This window comes from Rhipicephalus microplus, chromosome X (assembly GCF_043290135.1).
Source record: "Rhipicephalus microplus isolate Deutch F79 chromosome X, USDA_Rmic, whole genome shotgun sequence".
Classification (NCBI taxonomy): domain Eukaryota; kingdom Metazoa; phylum Arthropoda; class Arachnida; order Ixodida; family Ixodidae; genus Rhipicephalus; species Rhipicephalus microplus.
In genome coordinates this window covers 251,716,676-251,742,276 of record NC_134710.1, presented here as the reverse complement: position 1 = coordinate 251,742,276, position 25,601 = coordinate 251,716,676, and the positions used below count along the sequence as shown (strand labels likewise).

Sequence of the window (25,601 nt, the reverse complement as noted above, 5' to 3'; positions counted from 1 at the left end):
GGTACTCACCGAAGTCCACACCGATGCCAGTGGTTATGAAATAGGCGCTGTGTTGGCTCAGTGACAACGTGGGCAGCATAGCGTGATAGCTTATGTCTGCAGGCTGCTGTCTCCCTCAGAGCGTAATTATTTCATCACAGAGCGCGAATGCCTAGCGCTGGTGTGGGCAGTCGCGAAATTTCGCTCTTATACGGTCGACCATTTATGGTTCGCACTGACCACTACGCTCTCTGCTGGCTCGCCTCCCTCAAAGATACTACAGGTCGTCTCGCCCACTGGGCTCTGCCTACAAGAGTATTCTTACAACGTAGGGTATAAATCAGAAAAACTGCACTAAGATGTGCATTGTCTGTCACGTGATTCTGTGGGCTGCGTCCTTTCCATCTCCCAGCTGCTTCATCTCGGGGACAATCAGCGTCGCGATCCGGATATCAGCCGCTTAATACAACAGCTTGAATCATCACCGGAAGACGCTTCTGTTCGCATGTTTACCTTAAAGGACCACGCCTTATATCGGCATAATTTATCTCCCAATGGTCACGACCTACTTCTGGTCATACCAAAGCACCTGCGCTCCCCAGTCCTCCGCGAGCTCAATGACGTGCCAACCGTGGGTCACCTTAGTGTCTCTTGCACATATGACCGTGTGCGCCACTACTTATACTGGCCCAGCCTTTCACGCTGTGTACGTTGTTATGTCAACGCTCGTGAAATTTGCAAGCGCCGCTAGAAGCCGTCGGGACTCCCTGCCGGGTATCTTCAGCCCATCGAAATCCAATCGGAGCCATTCTTCCGTGTTGGTTTGGACCTTCTCGGTCTCTTCCTAACGTTCGCCTCCGTAAACAAGTGGGTCGCGGTTGCTACAGATTACGCGACCCGTTATGCAGTTACGCGAGCCATGCCAACAAGCTGCGCTACAGACTTCGCTGATTTTCTACTACGCGATCTCATTTTAGTGCATGGAGCCCCTCGTCAACTGCTGACACTCCGAGGCCGTACGTTCCTTTCGAAAGTGGTCGACGATATCATGCGTTCCTGCTCTACCCAACATAACCTCACGACATCGTACCACCCCCAGACAAACGGGCTTACAGAACGTTTAAACTACACCCTGACGGACATGCTGTCAAAATACGTCTCGGCCAACCATCGTGATTGGGAACTTGCACTGCCCTACGTGACGTTCGCGTACAATTCCTCCCGGCATGACCCTGCTGGTTACTCGCCATTTTACCTTTTGTTTGGACGCGAACCAACATGGCTGTTGAATACCTTCCTGCCAGCCGCTGCGCAGTCTACTTCTGAATATGTACGTGACTCTATTGCCCAAGCTGACCATGCTCGTCAGCTTGCCCGCAGCAGATTACAGCGTCCTAAGACTCGCAGAAGCATCGTTACCACGAGCGGAATCGTGACGAACACTTTCCGACAGGTTCTTTCGTTCTTCTTTGGTCCCCTACGCGACATGCAGGCCTTTCAGAGAAGCTTCTCTCTCGTTTCACGGGCCCATACTGCGTGCTTAGACGAGTGACCGACACTACATATGAAATTGTGTCTGATGATCCATCAACCTCTTCTGCTTTGCTGTCCCGGGACATCGTCCACATATCAAGGTTCAAGCGTTACCACACTGCTCCTGCTGTGGCCCCGTAAGCTCGCCGTGATTTCAGCTGACTGTAACAGGGCATAGTGGGACATACCCAAAAAGGGTGCCTTAGACTGAGAGTGAAGAAATGGACGTTGTCGGTGAGTTGTGTTGTGGCTGCGGACTGACTACTGTTATTTTCCACCTAACAATATATATATATATATATATATATATATATATATATATATATGTGTGTGTGTGTGTGTGTGTGTGTGTGTGTGTGTGTGTGTGTGTTTGTTAAGTGAAGAAGTGTATACATAATGACAAAAGGGCCGTTTTTTCGTGTTTGCCACAACAATAATGAGATCTAACAGACAATAGCGCCAGGGGAAGTTACTAGATGTACATGTAATGTAAATGTGAATAAATAAAAGTTGACAAAAATCTCACTTGCCGTGGGCAGCGACCAAACCTGTTGGCAGCTGCCAGCTCATGAGAAGTTCACGTGCTACGTGACGCCAAACAGGCTCATAAAGTGTGTGCTACACTCGACGCCTCGGCTACAGGTGGCGCTCACTGACACTCCCACGTTTAATTCTTAATATAAACCCATTAAATTGAGTTTAATTACGATACCTTACACCCTTTTCGTTAATGCTATAGTATCCCTCTATATTGCCAGCTATGTTTCTGTGGATAAGGAACCCTACTCCCAGTTCTATTCTCTCAGGCAAGCCTCGATAGAAAGGACGTCTCCATTCTGTAGCACTGTATGAGCCTCTTCTGTCCTCATAACCTCACTGAGCCCTATTAAATCTTATGTAACACCCTCTAGCTCCTCAAATAGTACTGTTAGACTTGCCGCACTACATAAGGTTCTCACTAGATAAGGCCCATCGTCCCGGATGGTGTCACGACGCCCCGGCGTCGAGCCACAAGACAGCAACGACGCGCGGCTTGCTGATCACAAACAGATAGGAGAAGCTATTTACGGAAATTCGGACCACCTACGAGGCTTCCGTACTCACTCGCTTCGGGCTTGGCCTACATTCTACGTGCTTTAAGCTTTGCTCATCCCAGGATGCAGACCGCAAGGCTCTCGTCCCAACTGAACAAGGTTCTTGAAAACTAACCACAATAAAAAACCACTTGCGGTTAGAAAAAAATAATTTAACGTGCCGAAAAGTTCAAACGCCTCACAACAACCGATCTCCTGGCTCTCTATAAAGCACACCGCTGACGCTAGCAACAAAAGTCCCCATAGGTCTACGCTTCGCCTGCTGAAAAAAAAATGGTTTCTCTGAACCGCTAAAACTGTCGTAAGATGCCGCAAGGGCTCCACGTTGGGCAGCCAGTGTGGGGTCTCGAAATGGAGAGCTCGCCACGCTCTTGGAGTGAACGGACACGGTAGACACAGTCCGAAGGAACGAAACAACACACATATATTTAACTGCTTTTAGACCGACAATGTCGCCAGCTGAATCAATACACATCAATTGTGATGAACACGCTAAACAACCTTAAACCATATCACACAACACTCAACAACATACCAAACAAGAACACACACAAGGCGGCTTCACCAACTTTTGACTCGCCACGAGGGCCCCCGGCAGACGACCAGCGGTGCCGTACTCCGCGGGCCCACGTGAGACACAACCATCCGCACCAATTGCCACCCACCGAGCAGACCCGCTCATCTCTCCCGTGCCGCCACCAAGGCTTGCCGCCAGGCGTCACTCCCGATGCCACAGTTCTATCCATGATGATGATGGAGGTGATAAATGCTCTCCAGCACAGCGCCCCCTTCCGCTGTCACCCCTGAATGCGGCTTATGCGCAAGACACATGGGCCATCTAAAGATAGAGAAAAAAGAAAAAGGTTTGTTGGTGAGAAGGCAGGTAAGCCCGGCTGTAGACACGGTATTAGGGCGAGCACTAAGAGACGGCACATACAAATAGTTAGCTGCTGAAATTAGGTTTGGCTTCGCCAAACGATATCTTCTTTGCTTCACTTTGCAAATGTATATAGGCACCCGAAACTCGGCTGGTGTCTAATGTTTGCGGTAGCAGAAATACGCCTTTTTTGTCATGAGCGATAGCGCTTACTCGTCACCGCACACTATGTAAAAATATAAGAAAATAGCAATCGCAGTGCTTCTGCATCACTCACAAAAAAGGTAAGTATGTTCCCGCGTACACAATGTTCTCACTTTTTCTACTCTACAACTGTTCGCACGGGCCACTGCCATAACACTACGATGTTTAACATGCGTTATACAAAAAGTATGTAGCTTATCTTGCTCCAATATGCTTTGCATATGTTCACATTTAGGACTAAGAATATGTTCACGGCCACTGAAGATGTTATTGGGCCTGAACCATACAGCACATTTTGGCTTGAAATATTATTTTGCATTTAACTAAAAACTTTGAGAGAAACTGTTTGGTTGATTACACCAGCTGGTCATACAAGGCAATGTAGCTGCTAGACGTTCACTTTGAAAGCGTGTTAAAATTTTGAATAATAGAAACAAATTTGTTCAATGAAGTATTGGCCCTATTTATTTATATATTTAGAGCGAAGCTCCTAAAGCTCGCGGTAAAGCATTGGGTGTCCGCAAAAAACCTTCTACATCATTGCCTATCAGCGGCACTAACCAACTGGGAAAGACCATACAGCCGCCAGCCGAGTTTCCTGCCGTGGCACGAGCTGATGAGAAACGACGAAAGAACCGCGCTTCTACCGGGGGCGCCACAGCCTGCTTTGAGCATTAGTTTTGGGGCTGGAGTTTGGACGTTCTTGCCTAATCGGGGTGCAGGTTGTGGTACGACTCTTCTTTGTCTACGCCTAACAAAGACCTAGCATCAGCCAAGAAGGCCACGTAAGCCTTTCCTAAGACCAACCAGCCTCTCTTTTAGGCTTTACACGGCTAGTGTAAACTCTTTGCTCTTATTTATTTGATTTATTTTGACATACAGAGAACACAAACACACAAAGGAACTAAGGATAAAACAGGCTGATAACTGTCGCCTAAATGAGCACAAAGCTTGCCTGGTCTTTCGGAAAAGAGAAACGTAGAGGAAAGGAAGATAGGAGGAAAGAAAACAGGCAAAAAAGAAACGCATAACACACATGTAAACCAAAATAACAAGTCACATATAGAAATCTGACAGTGTAAATGAAACAAAGCAAATATAATGCATTTCCTTTCACAGTTTAACATTAAGATATTGCACACCACCTGACTTATAAGATATTATGATGTTAACTGTAGCTCTCTGCGGGCAGATGCTCTATTCAGAGTATTGGACACAGTGGAAGCATGTTCAGCAAGGTAAACTAAATGTACTACGTTTAAAGGTGTTCAAAGAACATGATTTGAAGCCGAAATAAACATTCAGTTATTAGGAGGCGTTCTGAAATGTGTCTTGTGGCAGTTGATTTCGCAGAACTCTTTATTTACAAAATAGGCCATAAATTTCACACAAAATAGTTTTAGAGAACAAGCAAAGGTGGACGGCCAGTACAAAAACAACTGACCCGCTACGGTGGTCCACTTGGTAAAACACTCCGCTGCGGACCCGCACTTCGCGAAACCGCATACTGGCTGTGAGCGCGTCTGCATTTTCGATGGAGGCGAAAATGCTTGAGGCCCATGTGCACGATAACGAACCTCAGGTTGTCAAATTTTCAAAGCCTTCCACAACGGCGTCCCTCGTAATCATATGGTGCTTTCGCGACGTTAAACTTCAACAATTATCATTTAGAGCACCTGAACTAACGAAAACCTGCGAAATGCAACTGTTTATGGCTTTATTTTTTATCACGCATAAGCTTTGACCACTCACATACCCCAAACTGTCGCCAATTCTCGTTTTTTTCACTTTCTTGTATGAATCAATGGGTTTCTGTGTTTCCTTGCATTAGTGTCATTATACACATTCAGTTTGAAAAAAATAAACATGGCTGATCTTTCTGTCTAGGAATGCGTTAGACACGAAAGTGAAATTTGTATTATGACATGCCGTTGAGCGTTTATACAGCATTTTTTTTGCCACAATAGCAAAGATATGAGTGCGACAGCAACAAATTGTTGTCACGTGAAGAACAGCAAGCAGCTCGTAACTTGAAGCGCGCTCCTCAAGCAGAAAGCACGTACGGAATGAGCATATACAGGACAAAAACAGACTCAACAACTGTGACAGCTCGAAACTTAAATGCGCTGCTCTAATACAACAAAGACGCATGAAACCAACGCACAAGTACACAATCTAGGAGCGTGAGCAGCTGATATAATTCTTACTTGTTCGTGTGTTAAAAGAGCGTTCGTTTCATAAGCGAGGCCGCAGAATGGTAGGATGCCACCTTCGGGCTCTTTTTAACGACTATAACTTCGAAGCAAACTTGTGGTAGAAGCAATAGACGCACGAAGCACCGAAATCATGAGATAAGCGCAAGACAGACGTGCAATTTTTCAAGCGACACAGCGTGCGGCGTCGCATGGTGCTGCATGCCGCATGCAATGTTTCGGGACACACAGGGGCGAGGAAGCTATCAGCGGCAGGCTCTACCCCCAAGTGGCGCCTCGGCATGCACGCTCGGACGACTTCGTATCCTCGTAATGAAGCTCGAAACAAACAATGCAAAGTCACGTTTCGTTCTATAAAACATAATTAATGAAACGCCTTCGTTGACGAAAAGCACGTCGCAACAGCGGCAGCAGTTGATTATTCACGACTCCGACAAGTAAACCTAGCCTGGCGGACGCCGGCCGTCGCCTACGCCAGTCCCACGCGAGCTCGTCATCAAGCGTTTGTTTTTGACAACCCTATTAAGCTTTGCACTCGTATGTAATGCGTTAGCATACGCTTTTACTTTCTCAATGTCATCGATGGGAAGCAGCAAAGATGGAAGCGAAGTCAGCCAGCGTAGATAAGCCGGTAGCCTTGTTAACCTGCGAACTGACCTTGCATCGCTGCTCACAATCCATGATCTCGCTAACGGTTTCGAAACGGGCGTTGTCGTGCCGAAATGGCGCACTTGAAACATCACTTTATTCAATCCGGAATAATACCACTTCGCCAGGGAAATGTACTCGATGTTTGTCACGCCACCGAAAACGGTGATGTCAACAAATCCACGCTCACAACGCTCCATCGACTCGCTTGAACTGTCCTTGACCACGCGTGGTGGGAGCGGTGACAGGGATATGGCGCCACTAGCGGCGTGACGCCACTCGTCTGCTCGCGCTGTGATCGGATGCAGTGACGAAAATATCTGGCAGGTTTGATGCTTGCCGCACCGGCTATGGGGCGGTGCGATGTGGTGCGATGCGGTGATACGTCACGAAACCTCACCACTCCGGCTGCTGCATTGTCGCACCACACGCTGCATTGCACGGAAAATTGCACCATTTGTTTCGCGCTATAAGTGCACGAGCACGAGCGATTCCTCCTCGTCGAGGCACGCGCGCCTCAAAATGCACTGGGCGATGACCTTAAGAGGGCGCCCAACGTGCGCCGTTTGCGCCATCTCGCTACTGATGACGAAAACTCACTGGAGTTGCTGAGCTCTGAGCATTGCCAACGGTATATAGAGTACATAAACAGCTCACTGTTAGCAAGCTGGACAACGTACGCTTTGTGGCTTAATTGGCATGCTTTCTTTTAAATACTGCCTTATCAACTAAGCCACAAAGCATACGTTTCTTGAGGTAGTAAAACAAATGAATGTGTTTCTTCATAGTTAGAAAGGGTAGAAGCCTTGCTTATTAAAGCAGTTTTAAGGTGTGATGTGCTTTAGCAGTGCTTGACAGCCGTAGTAATTTTTCTGTCATGTTTGTTGTGTATTGCAATGTAATTACCTCGTTATCTTGTGCGAACTTTAGCCGGAAATAGAGAAAAGAAAACGTTTTGTGGCTTAGTGGTTTTGCGCTGCGAGCTGTGGAGCTAGAAGTCACAGGTTCGATGCCCCCGAAGAAATTTCAGGTTTTTTTTAATTTGTTGGTTAATATTTTACGGCGTCATATCTGTGACGGAATTACGTCATTGAAGCCGTGGTTAACCCCGGTGTAAAGCACTTCCGTGTTAAAATTGAGCCCCCATTTCATTGTCGAACTATATATTTGTACCGAAGCGGCCAAGCAACATCACCGCAATCATTTACGTTGGAAAAGCACCATCACCACAATTTTGGTTAACAGCCGACGCTCCAACTGCTGCCTTTATTTCTTAATGCAGTAGAATAATTTTATTTGTAGTCACCCTGCGGGCACTGTGATATAATGTGTTAGATTAAGTCATCAATTTCGATACGCTTGTGAACAATTAAGGCCACCGCATCTAGCCACGATGTGCGCAGATTGGTTGTTTGCTGTGGGTCGTTTCTATAATCGGTATACTAGCTGAGAGCTACACAAGGAAGAGGATGACAAGGGCAGCAAGAAGATGTGTTCGCGTGCAGTGGTGTTTTGGGTACTTTTTTTTCTTTTCTTTGAGTTCGCCGCTTACTCCCAATGTGGTCTCGAGCAGGCGCACTGGGACGTGGCAGTACCTCGCGGCTGCCGCGGTAACCGTGCAGCTCGTGATGCTCAAATTAGCCAACAGCCGTAGACTTCGGGTACATGTCGTGGGCATTTGGGCGTAGACCATCATTTGTAGAGAGAAGAGCGAGTGATTTGTGGTCGACTTTGAGACTTAAGTGTAATTTTCAGGTCACTTAGTGTGCTATATGGTTAGCCTCGCGTGTTCTCGGGAACCTCCATAAGCTGCTGATAGGTAGCATTTTACGACCATACTTAAGTGGTGTTGTCACGTTCATTTTAAAGATAAAACATACAGGGTAGAATATTTATTCGTTTTTTTTTGTTCTTCTAAGTTGCTTGCGTGCGTGTTAAGCTCCAAGTCGATGACGGCATTCATTTCGCAATAAAAAAAAAACTTTACCATAGTGACACCAGGCGCTGTGGTACTGCCCAGAGGGTAAAAAAGAGCTTACAACATTTCAAAGCATGAAGCACTCAGGCCAGGTAATTTCGAAAAGTGACAATAGTGCCGATGTTTCCAGGAGAAATCAGGAACAGCCACATATTTGAAGCGCCGCTTTGCTTAACGGAATCACGAATGTCGCTAATGAGCATGTTAGTCTGAAAGCCTTTCTATCGGTTTGAAGCTAATGGCTCTCCAAGCAAACTTCGGGTATTTTTAAAAGGTGATGCTGGTCGCAACTTTACAATTAACGTCACAGACCTCGTTTACTGCCCTAAAAGGTAACCGTGGCTGTGAAGACGGCATTATTATTGTAAACTGTTTCTTTGATTCCTCGACACGTGCGGAAATAAATAACTTTGCTAAAATAGTTCGCAAAGAGACACACAGGCACGCAATATATATATATATATATATATATATATATATATATATATATATATATATATATATGTGTGTGTGTGTGTGTGTGTGTGTGTGAAGCGTAATACAGTAACAATGCACGAAGAAAGAAGGTGGGAACTTCTAACTATATCGCTTTTTCTTGTCTTGTATTTATCAAAACCTCGCTTAATCAAAGTTTTCATAGTTTCCTTTTGTCTTTTTACTTTTTTTGTATGGAGCCTCACTTAGGTGAGAGTTCATTGAGAAAAAACACAGCCGCGTTAAACATGAGGCTCTGTAGTTCGCCAGTCTGGGTGGAAACAAATGATGTTACACTCAACGGGAAGCAAAAGTGTAAAGGCGAGACAAAGGAAAGACAAATTACGACCTCAGGAGCTTGGAAACCGATTGTGAAAAAAAAGAAATGAAAATTTTTGGCGCAAAAAAAAAAACACGAACGGGAAGAAAACGTTTCGACGATGAGGGAAAACGAGGCGCCACAGCCGTCATCAATTAGGAGCACAATGAAGAGTTTCGCGTCCGTCGGACTCCACGCGGATCGTTCGGCTGTATCCTTTGCGCTTCCTCTGCTCTGTCCGCTTCCTCTCTCTCGGCGCTGCAGCTGATCCTTTCTCTCGGCCAATCGTCTAGCTCCCTCAGTCCTACTGACGCACCGAATGCCTTTATACCCGAGCATTTCATTTCTTTTGCTCTCTAATTGAGCTGTGTTTATTGTCGAGTTATGCTGAACGCGGACAGCGCTCAGAGTGAGCAGGCCTTGAGACTTCGTGAACTTTCAAAGTGTAACAGTCAGACATTTCATAAATATGAGAAAACAGAGAAAGGCGAGCAACAGAGCCTGCGTACGTTAGAAAGACGTTGAAAAGAATGGGCATTAAAGCGTTTCAGCCCGGCCCTGCTTTTTACCGTTGTGTTAGCTGTGTTTCACAATTTAACTGGTTTGGACTCTCACTACTGGACGGCTTTGCATAATACCGATTTAGAAAAGCAAGGAAGGTCTATACATTTAAATCGATAGCGTAAAGAGCCTGTGGAACAGAAAATCTGGTGTAGGTGGCGATGTTCGGAAGTGAGAAATTCTGATGGTTGCAATAAATTGGGCTTCGAGCGGGAATGAAACCAGGGTATTCCTATTGGCAGTTAAATACTGTCAAACTCATATGTACTAAACTAGCGAAAAAAACAGAAAAGACTTTGATATATCCGACAAATGAATATAGCAAATTGTATGAAGATTTCATAATTGCTCTGCGAATTTCGGTGCGGAAGTGTGCTTCACAGCACTGGCCCATGATAATGTACAGAATACTCTCATTTGCGGCAATACACCTTTTCTGTTTATTTCGCATTTTTCTTTTGTTTGTAGACGGGCATACCGGGTTACATGCAGAGGTGGGTAGTACGAGACAAAGATTCTACGATTACTGTGGTCTCAGTGCCCATAAAAAACACCTTAAGTTACTCTGCAATACGCAACAGTATGATATCGATGTAGCTATTGCCTTAGAAGCTTCTTGCGTAGCTGTGCGTATTCATCGGGCACCGGAAGCGTCTAGTCTGGCTAGCCCCTAACGTCGGCCTTGTTTTTTAATATCATACTCAGTGTGCTTCTTGGGACGCAAGACGCAGCGGTGAAGTATGTCTTCTTTTCCACAAGTTCAACCGTATTAATTTTCGGGGACTACGCGGTGAACAGCAGGTTTTTCTCTTTTACGGCATCCATTGAGTTAGAGCGCAGAAGCGAATGGGGAACCCGCCAAACGCGTGCCAGCGACGCGACGACGAGGAATCATGGGCGGGTAAAGCATGTAATGGCAAGTAGCGGTTTCCTGCGCAATGCCCTCCTAACCACAGCACAAACTCCCCTAAATGCACGCGGGAAAGTCCCCTTCCACCAGGTGAAGCCGAAGGTTTGCGAAGGAAAACTAACGTTTCGAGGCATCTCCCTCTACTCGATGTTTCATATATATATAAAGTGTTTCGGCAGTTTTTGTTTGAAGTACTAGTAGATTTTCCTTAAACCTTGACGTTAAATAATTGCTGTGATCTAAAATGGTTTGATATAATTCATCATTAGATTCAATCTAGTTCGATATATTTAGGTTCGATTCTATCACAAAGCCACGCCAATGCCTGGAAAAAAAATCTAATACAGGCGTCATTTCGAGTTAGCGATTAGGTTAACAGATGCAATACTGCGTGGAAGAAGTGTGCAGGACAAGTAGCCTAATTAAGGCACCGTGTAAACAATAAAATAAAGAGATAATCTTCTTAGGATGTTTTCAGAGCCTGTCTCGATGACACGAACTGACTTGGTTAGCAGCGCTTGAGCCAAAAGGTGTTCCTTATCAAAACCTAGGAAACGAATGAGTTTGTTCTGTTTCACAGGTTTTTATAAGAAACAAGATAGCAAGTTTAGTGAGTTGGGAAGACTCGCTTCAACGTTTCATCAAATAAACAAATTAATATTGGCAAAAAAAAAATGCTCAAGGTAGCAGCAAAAGGGGCAAGCATGATGATCCCTTCTAAATGCGAAGCACTTTCTAGCGAGCATCGCTGACTTTGAGAATATCTATCTATCTATCTATCTATCTATCTATCTATCTATCTATCTATCTATCTATCTATCTATCTATCTATATATCTATCTATCTATCTGTCTGTCTGTCTGTCTGTCTGTCTGTCTGTCTGTCTGTCTGTCTGTCTGTCTGTCTGTGTGTCTATCTGTCTATCTATCTATCTATCTATCTATCTATCTATCTATCTATCTATCTATCTATCTATCTATCTATCTATCTATCTATCTATCTATCTATCTATCTATCTATCTATCTATCTATCTAGCCAGCCACTTACTACTTCTGGCTCTCCTGGCCGTTTCAATAACGGTATTAATACCACAATTGCTTTGGCGTAACATGACTGTATTACGAACATAACCGACTAGTCAAAACATAAAAATCATGACACATATGTCATGAATGTCATGATTTACATTTCGTGGTCTTGCTGCCCTTGTAGTGGTTTCGTTCACATGACATTGCAAAACTGGTATGGTATGACATGACTGCATGGCGAACATAGGTGACAGACCTTACCGTAGAAATAATGACATGCATGTCATGTAAGTCAAGTCTACACGACAATCTCATGGTGCGCTCACGCTCGTTTTGCTAGCTTCCCATATACCAAATTTGGTATTATGAGACGTGAATGGATGATGAAGGTGTGTGACTTGTGCAAACATGATAATCATGGCATGCGTGTCATCTAAAACATGACTAAATGCTACTCTCATGATGTGCTCCTGGTCATCTCGCTAGCTTCACATACACCAAATTTCATATTACGGGACTTCAATGGATGACGAAGGTATGTGACTGGTGCAAACAAAATAATCTTGCCATGCGTGTCATTTAAGAACATGACTATATGCCACGCTCCTGGTGCGCTTGCGGTCGTTTCACTATATTCGCATATACCAAATTTGGTATTACCTGACGTCAATGAAAGAAGAAGGTATATTACTGGTGCAAACTTGATAATCATGACATGCCTGTCATCTAAGAACATGATAACATATCACGCTCATTATGCGCTCGCGGCCGTTTCCCTAGTTTCACATACACAAAATTCGGTATTACGTGACGTGAATGGATGACGAAGGTAAATGATACGTCCAAACATAATAATCATGACATGCGTAGCATGTAAAAAGTGACTACATGCAACGCCCATAGCTTGCTCGCGGCCGTTCTGCTGGCTCCACTTACCCCATTTCGCCTCACGTGATGTGAAGAGACGACGATGGTAAATGACACGTTCAAACAAGATAGTTATGACATGGAAGTCATTTACGCCATAATGAGCGACTAGTCATAACGTAAGAATTATGACATGTATGTCATGAATCTCATGATTTACATACCGTTGTCTTGCTGCCCTTGTGGTGGTTTTGTTCACAACACATTGCAAAACTGGTATGGTATGACATAAGTGACCAACCGTAACGTGGAAATTATGACATGCATGTCATGTAAGTCACGTCTACACGCCAATCTCATGGTGTGCTTACGGTTGTTTCACTAGCTTCACATATACCAAATTTGGTATTATAAGACGTGATCGGATGACGAAGGTACATGACTTGTGCAAACATGATAATCATGGCATGCGTGTCATCTAAAACTTGACCACATGCTACGCTCATAGTGCACTCGCAGTCGTTTCGCAAGCTTCACATATACCAAATTTGGTGTTACGTAACGTCAATGAATGAAGAAAGTATAGTACTGGTGCAAACATGATAATCATGACATGCCTGTCATCTAAAAACATGACAATATATCACGCTCATGACGTGCTCTCGGCAATCTCGCTAGTTTCACATAAACCAAATTTGGTATTACGTGACGTGAATGAATGACGAAGGTAAATGATACGTCCAAACATAATAATCATGACATGCGTGACATGTAAAACATGACTACATGCTACTCTAATTGCTTGCTCGTGGCCGTTTTGCTGGCTCCACATATACCCAATTTCGCATCACGTGACGTGAAGAGACCGAAGGTAAATGACACGTTCAAACATGATAATCATGACATTTAAGTCATATACGGCATAATTTACGTCAGTCGTGTAACCTCGTGCTGATGTTAAAGTGACATATCAATCTTCCTCATTTGTGCTTCGCATGTCATCGATTCCTACTCACGTGGGATTTGCCAATTTTTAAAACACTGTTTATTTCTTCATTGTGGCAGCGGCAATAACTTGACCTTCCAACTTGAAAATAATTCACTCAGGGGATCTCAAACTCATCTCAGATAGTAAGCCACAATCACGAAATGTAGTCCTGCAAGGGACGAGACTGCGAAGAAGATCGGAGGAGGGAGGTGAGGTGGGGTGAACCAATTCCACGTTTATTGGAGGCAAAATGTTTGATCCAGGCAAAAATATTTGTGGATTGTGTGTTTATATGTAGGCCGATGTTAAAAAACTCTATGTGGTCAAAATTTTTGGAGCCCTTGACTATGGCGTTTCTCATAATCAAATGGCAGTTTTGTGACGTTAAACCCCAGCAATTTTTCATCTATTTTTCTCTAATACCAACGCCTATACACGCCTACATCTATGCTTTCACGACATTATGATAAAATAGCAATGTCATCACTTGAAGGCTTTATACATTACCAGATTAGAAGACAAATGCGTCAGCCAGGTGTCGGTTACCGTCCTACCAAAAGCACTTGAATACCTCATCAACTAGCATGTAGCTTAGGGCCGATTATAATGTAGTTTGTAGCCGTGTATGTTTTTCACTAGGATATGTCCTTTCGGCTGATATCATCGTGATGTGGTTCGCTTTGCTCCTGCAGTTATGTTTATATTTGTGTGATAATTCTGTTTGCATATAACAGACCTTGTTTTTTCAGTAAAACCTCAGTGGTAAGTACAGCTCATGTCCTGTCTTTCTCGTTTGCTGTATTCTCTTTAGGCACTACTTTTTTACATAAGCATGAACCCAAAGCAACACGCCCACCGATCTGTCAATCTGCAACACTGGTTCCGTGTCAGGCAACGTTTAGCTTCAACAAGTAGAAAGCGTTCGCATTAATTTCTTGTCCGTAAACGATCATCATGTTCGATTGCAAGTATCCATCAGTTATCCTGGATTGGAGAGCCTACTTGTTCACCATCAGCAAGGATAGCAGGTTTTCGCACAACTAGGTACTTACGAACATGGCGATAATCTTAACAGCCTGTCGACGTAACGCCTGTAAGCTTGCAACATCAGCAAATTCAGAAAAGTCTGGCACACTCATACAGCCATGTGCGTCCTGAGCCACGATCGAAAAATCAGGGAGCCGCAAGTTTCAGAATCCTAATGATGATATATGAGATGGTAGTGCGTATATGGGTCAGTGATGGCCAAAGAGTGCCATGTTTGTGAACCCTACATTATGGTCTTGCTCGTCTGTTAGGCGGATTGTACGTTCATTACCTGTTAATTTCCATTCTACTTGATGGTATCTAGATCAGTGTAAAGTAATACATAACTTAACCGAATGATAAAGCCCTATGTTCATTGGACTGTTCAGTTTCTGTCTGGTGTGCCTTTCTAGCTCTAGACGATGTTTTTTCGATTCTTTGTAGATAGATGATGGAAGCCCTGTAGGCTAAATAATTACCGTCATGACGGTAAAGAGCACAAGTAGTCGAATCGGCAAAGAGCAAATTATTTATTGATCCAACTTGTTACCGACCGAAAGAACACTTATAGCAGAAATAACACTCGGGAACAGAGCTAGCGGCTAGCGCAACTGCCGGCCACTGGATTGTTGAGGGAGCACACATCGGCTTTCAAACATGCATGATGGAACATTCTAGCGCGAGGGTACTTGCGTTAGCTCCAGAACAAAGCCAACAACTTGCGTCGTGCACTCAATCCTAAATAAATAGTGAAAAACATTGGCAAAGTTCCATGCTCATTGATGGTCACACTTGCAGCAGTCCTAGTGGGCAATCACGTGAAAACCAAGAAAAAAGCGTGCGTAATAATTAGACCTTATCAACAGAAACACATTCTTTCGATTGTGACATGAATTTATTTCTCGTTTGGTCATTGCGGATGATCACAGGCATCATGTAACTAAAATTGGGGCAATTGTACAAATATGAGCAATAAAAAGAGAGGTCGTTATAAATTTAGGAGTGTTTTGGTGGCTACAAATGCTAGACCCCGCCGTCTACTGGTAATTATCTAAACATAATGTTCAAAACGTAAGCCTAGGCATATGGGTGCAATTTAGAACTTCGAAATAGAATTTTACTTGCCATAAATCATCCCCCCTTTCTTTAATTTTGGCAAAAATGCACGCAACCCACAGATGATCCTACGTCTCGGCAAATTCCACGCTTATTCGGGAAAACATTAGAATGGCAACTGTGCGTGCCGCATATAAGGTAATCGATTTGTGGGTGGGGCAATATGTAAGTGGTCACGTGGACAGTAATGATTTAGATTTGGCTACCATTAGGTTTGCATGTAGGGTATGCATCGTTCTTTTTTGTAATACTGGTTATTAAAACATTCATTGTTAGTTCTTTAGCCTATCTGCCACAGACTTTTTGTCAAAAGAAGGCGTGAATGCCAACAGGAAAAGATAGAAAATAAACAGTGACATAACAATGAAATTATAAAATTTAAATGTTTCTGGTGAGATGCAAATGAGAAAATCCGTCATAGTCACCCCTTTTCAACTACAGTGGCAAACATAGAAACAAGAGCCTCAGAGAAATCGGAAGAGAAAATGAACCCCCAATGAATAATAAAAAGAAGCATAAAAAAGATTCAGAATTACTCATTGAGGGAAGCATCAGCTGAATAAAATCGTGAACAAGCTGCCACGTGCGCACCTGTAACCGTTTTGTACCCCGACTGTAAGCTTGCACTAGTTGCATATGCACATTTGGGAAGTGGAATAAAAAACCTCACAAGCAAATCAGTTCCGCGGACGCTTCAAAGGTGGAAGAAGGATCATGAAAGCGAAAAGTTACCGTTCACTTATTTGTAGCGGAATCTACAAGAGAATTTTCCCGAATTTATCAGTCCTCTCGAATAAAGCTTTTCAGCCAACCAAAAAAAGAAAAGGAAGCTTGTCCTGGTGTTCGAATACAACCCTAGTGACTCTCCAGTACAGTCGATATGCCAACTAAGCGAACCAAGAGGCTGTATTTGACGTCAGCAGTACCGTTATGTATCTCACAAATATGAGCGATCATTGAAACAGAACATATTATAGTAGTTTTTGAAATATTTGGTTTGGAACTTACGTTGATAGGCAACCAAAAATCAACCCACCATAATAGCCATGTGAGCATGGCCTTTATTTTTTTCTTTTATTGTGACGAAACTTTGCATTCAGCGCCGGTCCGACACTGCGAAGAACGCCACTAATTTCAAGGTACTTTTCTTTCTTTGAAAGAGTTTTCACTCGTTAAACGTTACCAATAATAGCCGAGTTCATTTTTTTTATTTTTGACAAAAGAATGTAGTCTGAGTTGGACGACGGTAATTTAATTAGGCCCGTGCAGGTGTCCTGCAATCTGCCAAAAGCTCGGTTTTATGGAGGCAAGTAATACGCGTGTTAAAAGCTTAAGAACAGACAGTTGAGTGAAGTTTATTTCACAAAGCAAAAGCACGTTTGGCAGCTGACGGTAGATGCATGTTATTGTCGGCGCAGCTGCCTCAATACCGATAAAAAGCAAGGCATAGCGACCCTGGGGCGAGAGTAACTGGCTTTCGGAAGTGAGGAGTCATGGACGGTTGCTAAATATATGATGACATGAGCCGCAGTTCTTATGGTAGCTTCTACGTGGTGTTGTCAGCCCTATTTCATTTTTTTCTTGCTTTGAGCTAGCTATCAAGATTCTCTTAACGATAAACGTGGCTAATGTTGCTACTGAGCTATGGAAATTTTCGACTACAGCTTTACTCACTTTTCTCTCAATTACTTTTAATTTGCATGTGCAGCCCTTCACATCAGTTTGGGCTGCGATTGTGTACCCAAGGTGTTCAATGGGATGCCACTTAGCGTGAATATTCTTTCTATGAGTTTTTACGGTCCAAGTTGCGATGTTTTACATATAGGCAGCCATTTCTCAACATTTTACAGTGCTGCATGTCTATCCTGTTCCGCGACTCTTGTCTGTATTGAACGATAATCGTTCTGCCGCACAACATAACAATCTATCTCAACGGGGCAATGTTATCTGTGTCTCCTATCCTCTGTCTTTTCGCTTAGACAGCTATCGATAGACGTGGCATATTTTAAAACATGTGCATCCACCACCCAAAGGTATTTATTCTTTTCGACCCGTGCATGCTATAAAACGAACAGAAAGAAATTTCGCTGCTGAATGTGACAAAACTAGGTGATAAATTGAAAAATAAGTTGTCTCAACTATCTTCGGTACACCTGAGCAAACATAGCTAGTAATTTTTTGTCGTTGTTTTGATTCGAACTCTTCAAAGCGGAAAACAAAATAGGGGAATCCAATAAAAACGGCACTTGCTGCAATAAAATAATAAGATATGTGAGGCTCTATGTCCCGAAACCACCATATGGTTGTGAGAGACGCCGTAGTGGAAGATTCCGGAAATTCTCACCTCTTTAGGTTCTTAAACGTGCCCCAAAATCTGAGCACACGGGCATTTTCGCCTCCATATCAAATAATAAATAACACTAAGCGTTAGTTGTTCTTCCGCATAACATAACGAAATCTATCTCAACATGGTAACGTTATTTGTCTCTCATATCTTCCATCGTTTCGCTTATGCAGCTTTCAAATGGCATGACTTATTTTCAAGTATGTATTTACACCAAAAGTACTTTATACGTCGTATTATGTCACACGTGTGACGTCAACAACAGGCCACACGGGTCAACTATGAAAAAATTTGAGAAAAAGTCTGAAATTTAGCAATACTTGTCCGAAGAATTCAATTTCAAACACGGAAGCCAGAGATGCTGACCGGTACGCCAAAAAAAAAAAAAAACACGCGACCAGTGTTCGTGGCGCGAACACATGGTGTTTGTTTCCTGCTTTCACAGGGATGGTGCCGCCATCTAAGTGGCACAGCGAAATATTGTACTGAAGTACTGCGGGAGCACATTGGCGTGGCCCGGGGCACTGGTGACGGCGTTGAACAAGCGAGATATGCATGAGCAGAAAACACAACGCTATAACGCATTCGAGAGGCACACACTTTAGGCTATGCCTTTCGTATTCGCGAATATAAGTTCGTAGAAACCTAGCGAACTGATAAAAAAGCCATGGAGGGGCACCAAATTGACCAGCGAATATGTCCTAGTACGTGCCAATATGAGTTCACTCACATCGAAAGCTGCCGACACAATACAAGACAAACTGTGGAAATTTCATTCACGTCTAACACTGCTATAACTTAAAATATGGAGACACGTTTTGCTTTCGGGTTATGTACGATTGCTATAAACGACAAATCAACAATCTCTTTTTGTTATTTTATTCTATCAACGCAGAAGAAGCAAGCACACATTTGTGCATGTTTCTTAGCAATAAATGACAGCTTATGTTCTGCGTTTACGTTTATTTATTCTTCACTGCCATGCTTGTATTCATCTGCGCTGCCATATATCATTACTGTCTAGCCAAAATCTGTGAAGCTCCGTCTCAATAAACGACTGTATTTAAATAATGGTAGCAGTTATTTTTGAAGAAGAGCTGCTATTGTTGGCTTAGCACCAGTAGTGGTTAACTATACTTCATTAAACATGTCTTTGTCAGCACACGCCTCTAATATCAATGATGAATATACTAACTGACAGAGGCCTGTACTAAAGAAAAGGAGTGACTCGTAGTTATAAAGTAGTGGCTTATGCGCTGCTATAGCCCGGTATATTGTAGGCGTGAATTCTGGCTACGTGGTAATGCGGTTTAGTGAGTTGTAATTATGGGCATTCTTTTTGGTAGCGCAAAGAAAGCTAAGCAAGCAAACACAGGAGAACACACATAAACAGGATGGGTGTTAGGCATCAAGTGGTTTTACTGCCAAGAGATACATAAAACCTAGAACCCATCGGGCAGGCGCGCACGCTCAACAACACGTTTTGGGGAGCTCTCATTTTATCACTTTGTCCACGTCATGACTTTGCATGTTCAAGAAACTTGTTTCTATAGCAAGTCTTTTTCTGCGATAGAGCACTGAAAATACGCTTACGCAAATGCTCTTATCAATGCTGACTGGAAACGCTTCGATAATTTCTCGCGTTGCCTGGTCTTTGCCTCCTCGAAGAACACGTAAAGCAATGAATTGCGGAGCGCAGGCGCACCTGCAGCGATATAGTCCACAAAAAAGGCTACTCTCTTGAGCAATATGATCTCGAGCATGCGAGGGCGTGGCAAATAGCATGAAAACCGTAATAACGTGACACGTGAATGGCGGTGCCGAAAGAGAGGAAAATTACAGCATATCCACGGAGTGAATGATCATGAGTGGGGCGAAGCGTTCGTGTGTCTGTCCACCTAACCCCCCTTTGATCATCAGCTATAAGAATACTTTACCACTTCCTATTGATCTCATTCACATCTTTACTTATAGACACCCAACGTCTTCTAGTGAGCAATTCATAAGCTAGAGCTAACTTCATACAATATACGGAGGAGAGAACAATACACACCCTTAGAAGCTTCGCTCCTAAAAAAGCTTGCTCTTCTGCCGACTTTTGGCACTCCCGCATGATCGTTGTTGTGAAATAGCAGCTTATCGCACGCCATCAGCTGTCAGCAATAATAACACTAAAAAATAGCCCAAAAATATATCTGAAGGATGCGTACCAAAATGCTCAGCGAGCGCTATAATACCTGGATATAACAACATACTATGCACGGCATCTGTATCAAGGCCGCTACGCCACAGACGATATTTTTGCAGCTCCATGCATAGCCTGCTGGGTCATTCGTGGTGGCTCTGCACGTTAATGTGAGTTCATATCACCGCTAGCAGGCACTGACCAATTCCCCCTAGATCATTTCAGGCCTGCATGCTCAGTGTGCCTGCCGTGGGCTCTGACGTCACTCCGTTTTGGCGGTCGTGTTTTGGTTTGATTGATTGATATGTGAAGTTTAACGTCCCAAAACCACCATATGATTATGAGAGACGCCATATCGGAGGGCTCTGGAAATTCCGACCACCTGGGGTTCATTAACGTGAACCCAAATCTGAGCACACGGGCCTACAGCATTTCCGCCTCCATCGGAAATGCAGCCACCGCAGCCGGGGTTCGATCCTGTTACCTGCAGGTCAGCAGCCGAGTACCTTAGCCACTAGGATACCATGGCGGGGCAAGAGTCGTGTTTCGATGCACAGACGTGCCTACGCTTGCTTACGCTGCTCGACCGGAATCGGCTGCCAAACTCGACGAACGCTTTTGTTTCTCTCTACGAACTGCGGTGTGGATATGTGATGCGCATTTTGCACTGAATATTCGAAGTCTACGGCTGCAAACTCTCAAGATGGGGCGATGCTGTGAGCTGAACTTTTGCGACAATTACGACAATGGACCGAAGCTGCGAGTATTCTCGTTTCCTAAGAATAACTGAACAACAAGATGGGAGTGTGCCGTTCATCGAGATGGCGTCGAAGTTCGTTTTCTTCGTGACCCGAAGGTAAGCACAGTCACATTTTTTTTTTTTTTAGTAAACACGGAAGCGCGTTGTTTTTGGAGCTCCCATTGCTGTAATAAGCGGCAGCGGAGGGAAGCATCGCTCATACGCATTGTAGCCGGGCTGCGAGAATTCTACCATCGGGGAGGGGCCCACCATGGCGGGGCCCACACCAGGCCAAGAAGGCCCGGAAACGTATGAAATATTTTCTCTAATTGTTTTCGTCGTTTATTCCCTGTCCTGTTTAAAGATTTGACAATCAGTGTAGCTCGGAAAACTGGTACGAGTATTTTGGGACCAACGTTTCGATATCGTGGTGCATCAGTGCTTTCGCAGCGCGTGAACCATCCACGACGGCGTTTCCCTAGAAACACCACGTTTCTCTTCGCTAAACGTGAATGAAGAGTAAAGTTCTAAAGAAGTAATCTTGGTGAGCGGGAAGTACGTGGGCACGAGGACTGCGCGGACTCGTATGTGCACGGCGCACTAGGTTTAAGGTCTTTAGCCTGTTAGCCCGTGGGCGCAGCAGACGTAAAGGGTGGACTCCTTCGTATACTCAGGAGAAGAAAACATGAACGGTGAGGGAAGAAAATTGTAAAACTTGGTGAGACAAAAGGAATCAGCCAGGCGTCCGCAGACACGGTACTCTCGAAGGCCCGGCCACATCGATCGTGTGTTCGTGTTTCGCCGCTGGGCTTCTCTTGACTAGCATGGGGAACTTGTGTTAAAGAACCATTGACGAAGACTTCAAGTGAAGACGTTAACAAAATTGATAAAATTTGGGGCGTGGATGAACAGCGAACACCTGGAGATGAACGCAGATTCCTTTTCACTTTTCAAAGGCCTCTTCTCTTATTATTATGCGTAAGAAATTCAAAAGTATTTCAACTGCTCAAAGAAAAAAATGATTGCCTCCACTTTACGCGTCACCCCAGCTGCTGCATTTACTTACCTTGTATCCAAGCCACTTGGAGCAATAGAGGGCTGGTGTAGTTCCTTCCGAAGCAACGCGCTTCACTGATTTTCTGTCATTTGCATACGAAACAGGAGATTGAGTGTCTAACAAGTACTGAAAGAATTCAATGAATCGAATCTCTAAAGTACTCTATTCTTCTTCAGACGTTTCAACGTTCACTACACAAATGCACACTTCCATAAATACACGCATTAAGGTAAGCACGCTTCTGTTGGTGCACCAAGTGAACGTTCTTATTTTTTACAAAGGGAAAGATTGAGAGACCATCCAATTTGCTAAAATAATGGGTTCGCTGTCAACTCTCCACTTGATGGCTATTTCACGCATATATATCCTCACAATACCGGAAAAAAATAACGTCAGGCGTTCCAATTACGAACTCTTTTCCGAGCATGAAACATCTTTTCTAACTTTAGGGCCTGAACACGTGCTACGTGCACAGCCGCACTGCACGTGGTGAGACATCTGCCGCACGCAAGCGGATGGCGAAAGAGCGTCGCTGGCTCGCCCTTTGGCCCACCGCTTGAGCACGGCAGGTGTTCCGCGGCGTGCGATGCACATGTGCGGGTAACGCGTGTACAGGCCCTCATAGGTGCGTATGTATTAGCAGATGAAAGCGCTCACGTTTTGCGAGGCCACATTGTTTCTGGCTATAGATTGCCGCAGGAAGCCTGGAAATTCCCGGCGTCGGGGCTGCTGTGTGGAGTATTTTGTAAAGAGTTTTTATTTCTGTGCAGCGAATCATCTATTGTTGAGCCGTACGACCCCCTATAGAAAAGATAACGCAGCGGAAAAAATGCAAGTAGAAGGATGCGACCGTAAATAATTTTATCTTTAGTGACTTTCTGACGAGGAGGATTACCAGGGATTTCGAGCTGCAGACTTCGTGTCACCAGGAAAAATCGTAGCATCGGCGTTGGAAGTAACCATGGCCTAAATGTTTCTTCTCCTCTTTAATTGGAACTATGAATAAGTAACCACATCTTTTTCCTCAAGATCTACAGTGGCGATGAAAACAAGACAATGTAGTAAACTGCGAAAAAAAAGTTGCTAAACGAAGATAAATAAGTTCTATGTCACTTTTTTTGGCCAGTGTTGAGGTGATTTGTGGGCTGTTTTGTGCGAACCAAGATTGGGCTATGTGCGTGAAGTCCCTACTTCGCAGTAGTAGCTTAGAAAAAAGTCACAGCTTTGACGCAAAGGCGAAGCAATGAACGTGATAGCAACGAATTGGAAGGTCACGCGCACAATGGTGAATAAATCGAAACTTGCCCCGCGTTTCTCGATCACGAAGAAAAACGCACAAAACTTACTGACAAGTACAGATGAACGTGAATAAGTGTCTAAGTTGTTACTTCGCTGTGTCTGAAAAGCGTGCTCTTTGTGCCAACGAAGACTACAATGATTCCAGTGACCTTTGTGCGCCCGGTAACTACAAGGGAATTGTTCCGGTAAAAGCTTAAGGACAACCAAGATATAACATGATCCTAACGGCGATATATGTGGTCTCGAGTGTGCATTTACGGGCTTTACGACCAACCGCTCATCTCCGCGAGGCGAACTACGCATGGGAGTTGAGGGTGCGCTGCCGCGCGCTTATTCTGCCATCTTGCTGGTAATGCTGAAAACACGATAGTTCCCCCCCCCCCCCCCCGAGATGCCCATCACAAGCGGTAAGTGGTAGATATGATAGCTTCCCGTTTGTACGTTGAAGGACGTCACTGATTGGGGGCTGAGCGTTTGACGCCTCGCACTTATGACGCAGAAGTTCCAAGTTCGATTTCACGCGTGCCGGAGTTTTTTTTAGGATTGTTTTCTTCCTTGCTTTTTCATATATATATATATATATATATATATATATATATATATATATATATATATATATATATATATATATATATATATATGTGTGTGTGTGTGTGTGTGTGTGTGTGTGTGTGTGTGTGTGTGTGTGTGTGTGTGTCAAATGCGTCAGAGCAGCTTCCTGGTCATCCGTCGAGACCGGCTCTGCCATTGGTGGTGGTGGTGGTGTCGGTTAGAAGACGAAGGCGCCTACATTCTGCAGCCTGTTAGCGTGCACGGCGCAGCGCCTAATTGTGTCGAAGCACCCGCACTGTGCCGTGGCAGAGACGATGAGCCCAGTGGTTTTTGTGAGGTTTCTCAGCGTTACCAAGAGTCACCACATTTGGCCGGTCGGCGAATCATTGTCCTCCGGAACCAGAACCCCATTTTCTGCGGTACCCGCCACTGTGGCACGAGCTCACCCTCCCCGACTTGACTAGGGGAACATAACGCAACACCAGTTTGGTGTATTACATAGGAACGCTAGGCAGTTAAAACACTAGACAAACAGATTCAAGAGCTTTCCAAGTAAACAATAATTTTATTTACCCAACTACCTTGAAAGCAAAAAAAAGATTACAAGTAATTGACAGCACTAAGAATAGAGACACAGAAAGAGGGTGTCTACCATTTCTTGTAACAATTATTATAAGCATGTTCGTATGTTCCTCTCTGACTAAGACCCTTTCTGACGCCCTTTGGACTATTTTTGAAATAGGAAAAATAATGAAATATAGGCGTGCGAAAGTTGCTTATAACGGCGTCAGGCTGAATCACAGCGAAGCTGGTAGTTTCTTGCTCTTCCCGGCTTGGGTAAGTTATTCTTGGGTTATGCTAAGTTGCTGTGAGGTTCTGTTAAATTATACCAACTGATACATCACGCATGAACACAAAGTCGCGGTGTACAGCTTCTTTGATTATACATAATTATCATAATTGGCCAAATGTATTCCTAGAATAGCTGTTGTACCAGGCTCAATCATACACAACTCATTTATTTTCCCATAGCCTTAATTCACCAACCTATTAACTGTACCCGACCTTGTGAAAAGTAATTTGCGTCACCTTGTAGTTGGTTTCACTAATTTAATTATAGTTTTACTTGGATAATCTTTACTAAAGATTATGGGTTATTTACTTTTAATTATAGTCGGCTTAACTAAGTGATACCATACTCAAACATGCTTATTATTTTGGTTACCCATACGCTGGTTCAACTAGTACAACCTAAGCATAACTATGCTTAACATTGCAAAGGCAAGATGGGCTTAGTTTAATCAAGCTAGTCCTAAATTAACCTATTCAGGCTTGCCTTAAGATATATTAAGCTCATCTAAGTTAAACCAAGATTGACTATATCCTCGCATTGACGTAACTAGGTACATTTAAATTAGAACTGGGCCCAATGGGGCAAAAGAATGCAAGGCTGAGTTTCTATTCTCGCGACGTGGTATAACAAAAAAAAATTAACAAAATGCTGCGATGGAAACAGGACAGCGCACCCTCCTGTTGTTCCGTTTTTCTTCGCTTCCGTCTTTGGTGCAAAATATTGTTACGGGTAACTTATTTAATAAATAAATACGAT

At 43.9% G+C, this 25,601-nt stretch overlaps 1 protein-coding gene and 1 long non-coding RNA gene across 2 annotated transcripts in view; one reads left to right on the top strand and one right to left on the bottom strand.

Moving 5' to 3' along the window:
- The window catches only part of LOC119162276 (phosrestin-2-like), an 838,310-nt gene that overhangs the window by 97,796 nt on the left and 714,913 nt on the right, over window positions 1-25,601 (top strand). The window lies entirely within an intron of this gene.
- On the bottom strand, window positions 3,006-22,612 carry LOC142777142 (uncharacterized). Its single transcript, XR_012887942.1, has 2 exons — window positions 22,151-22,612; window positions 3,006-3,444 (listed from the first exon to the last, which is right to left on the bottom strand). It is a non-coding gene; the product is annotated as an uncharacterized LOC142777142 (long non-coding RNA).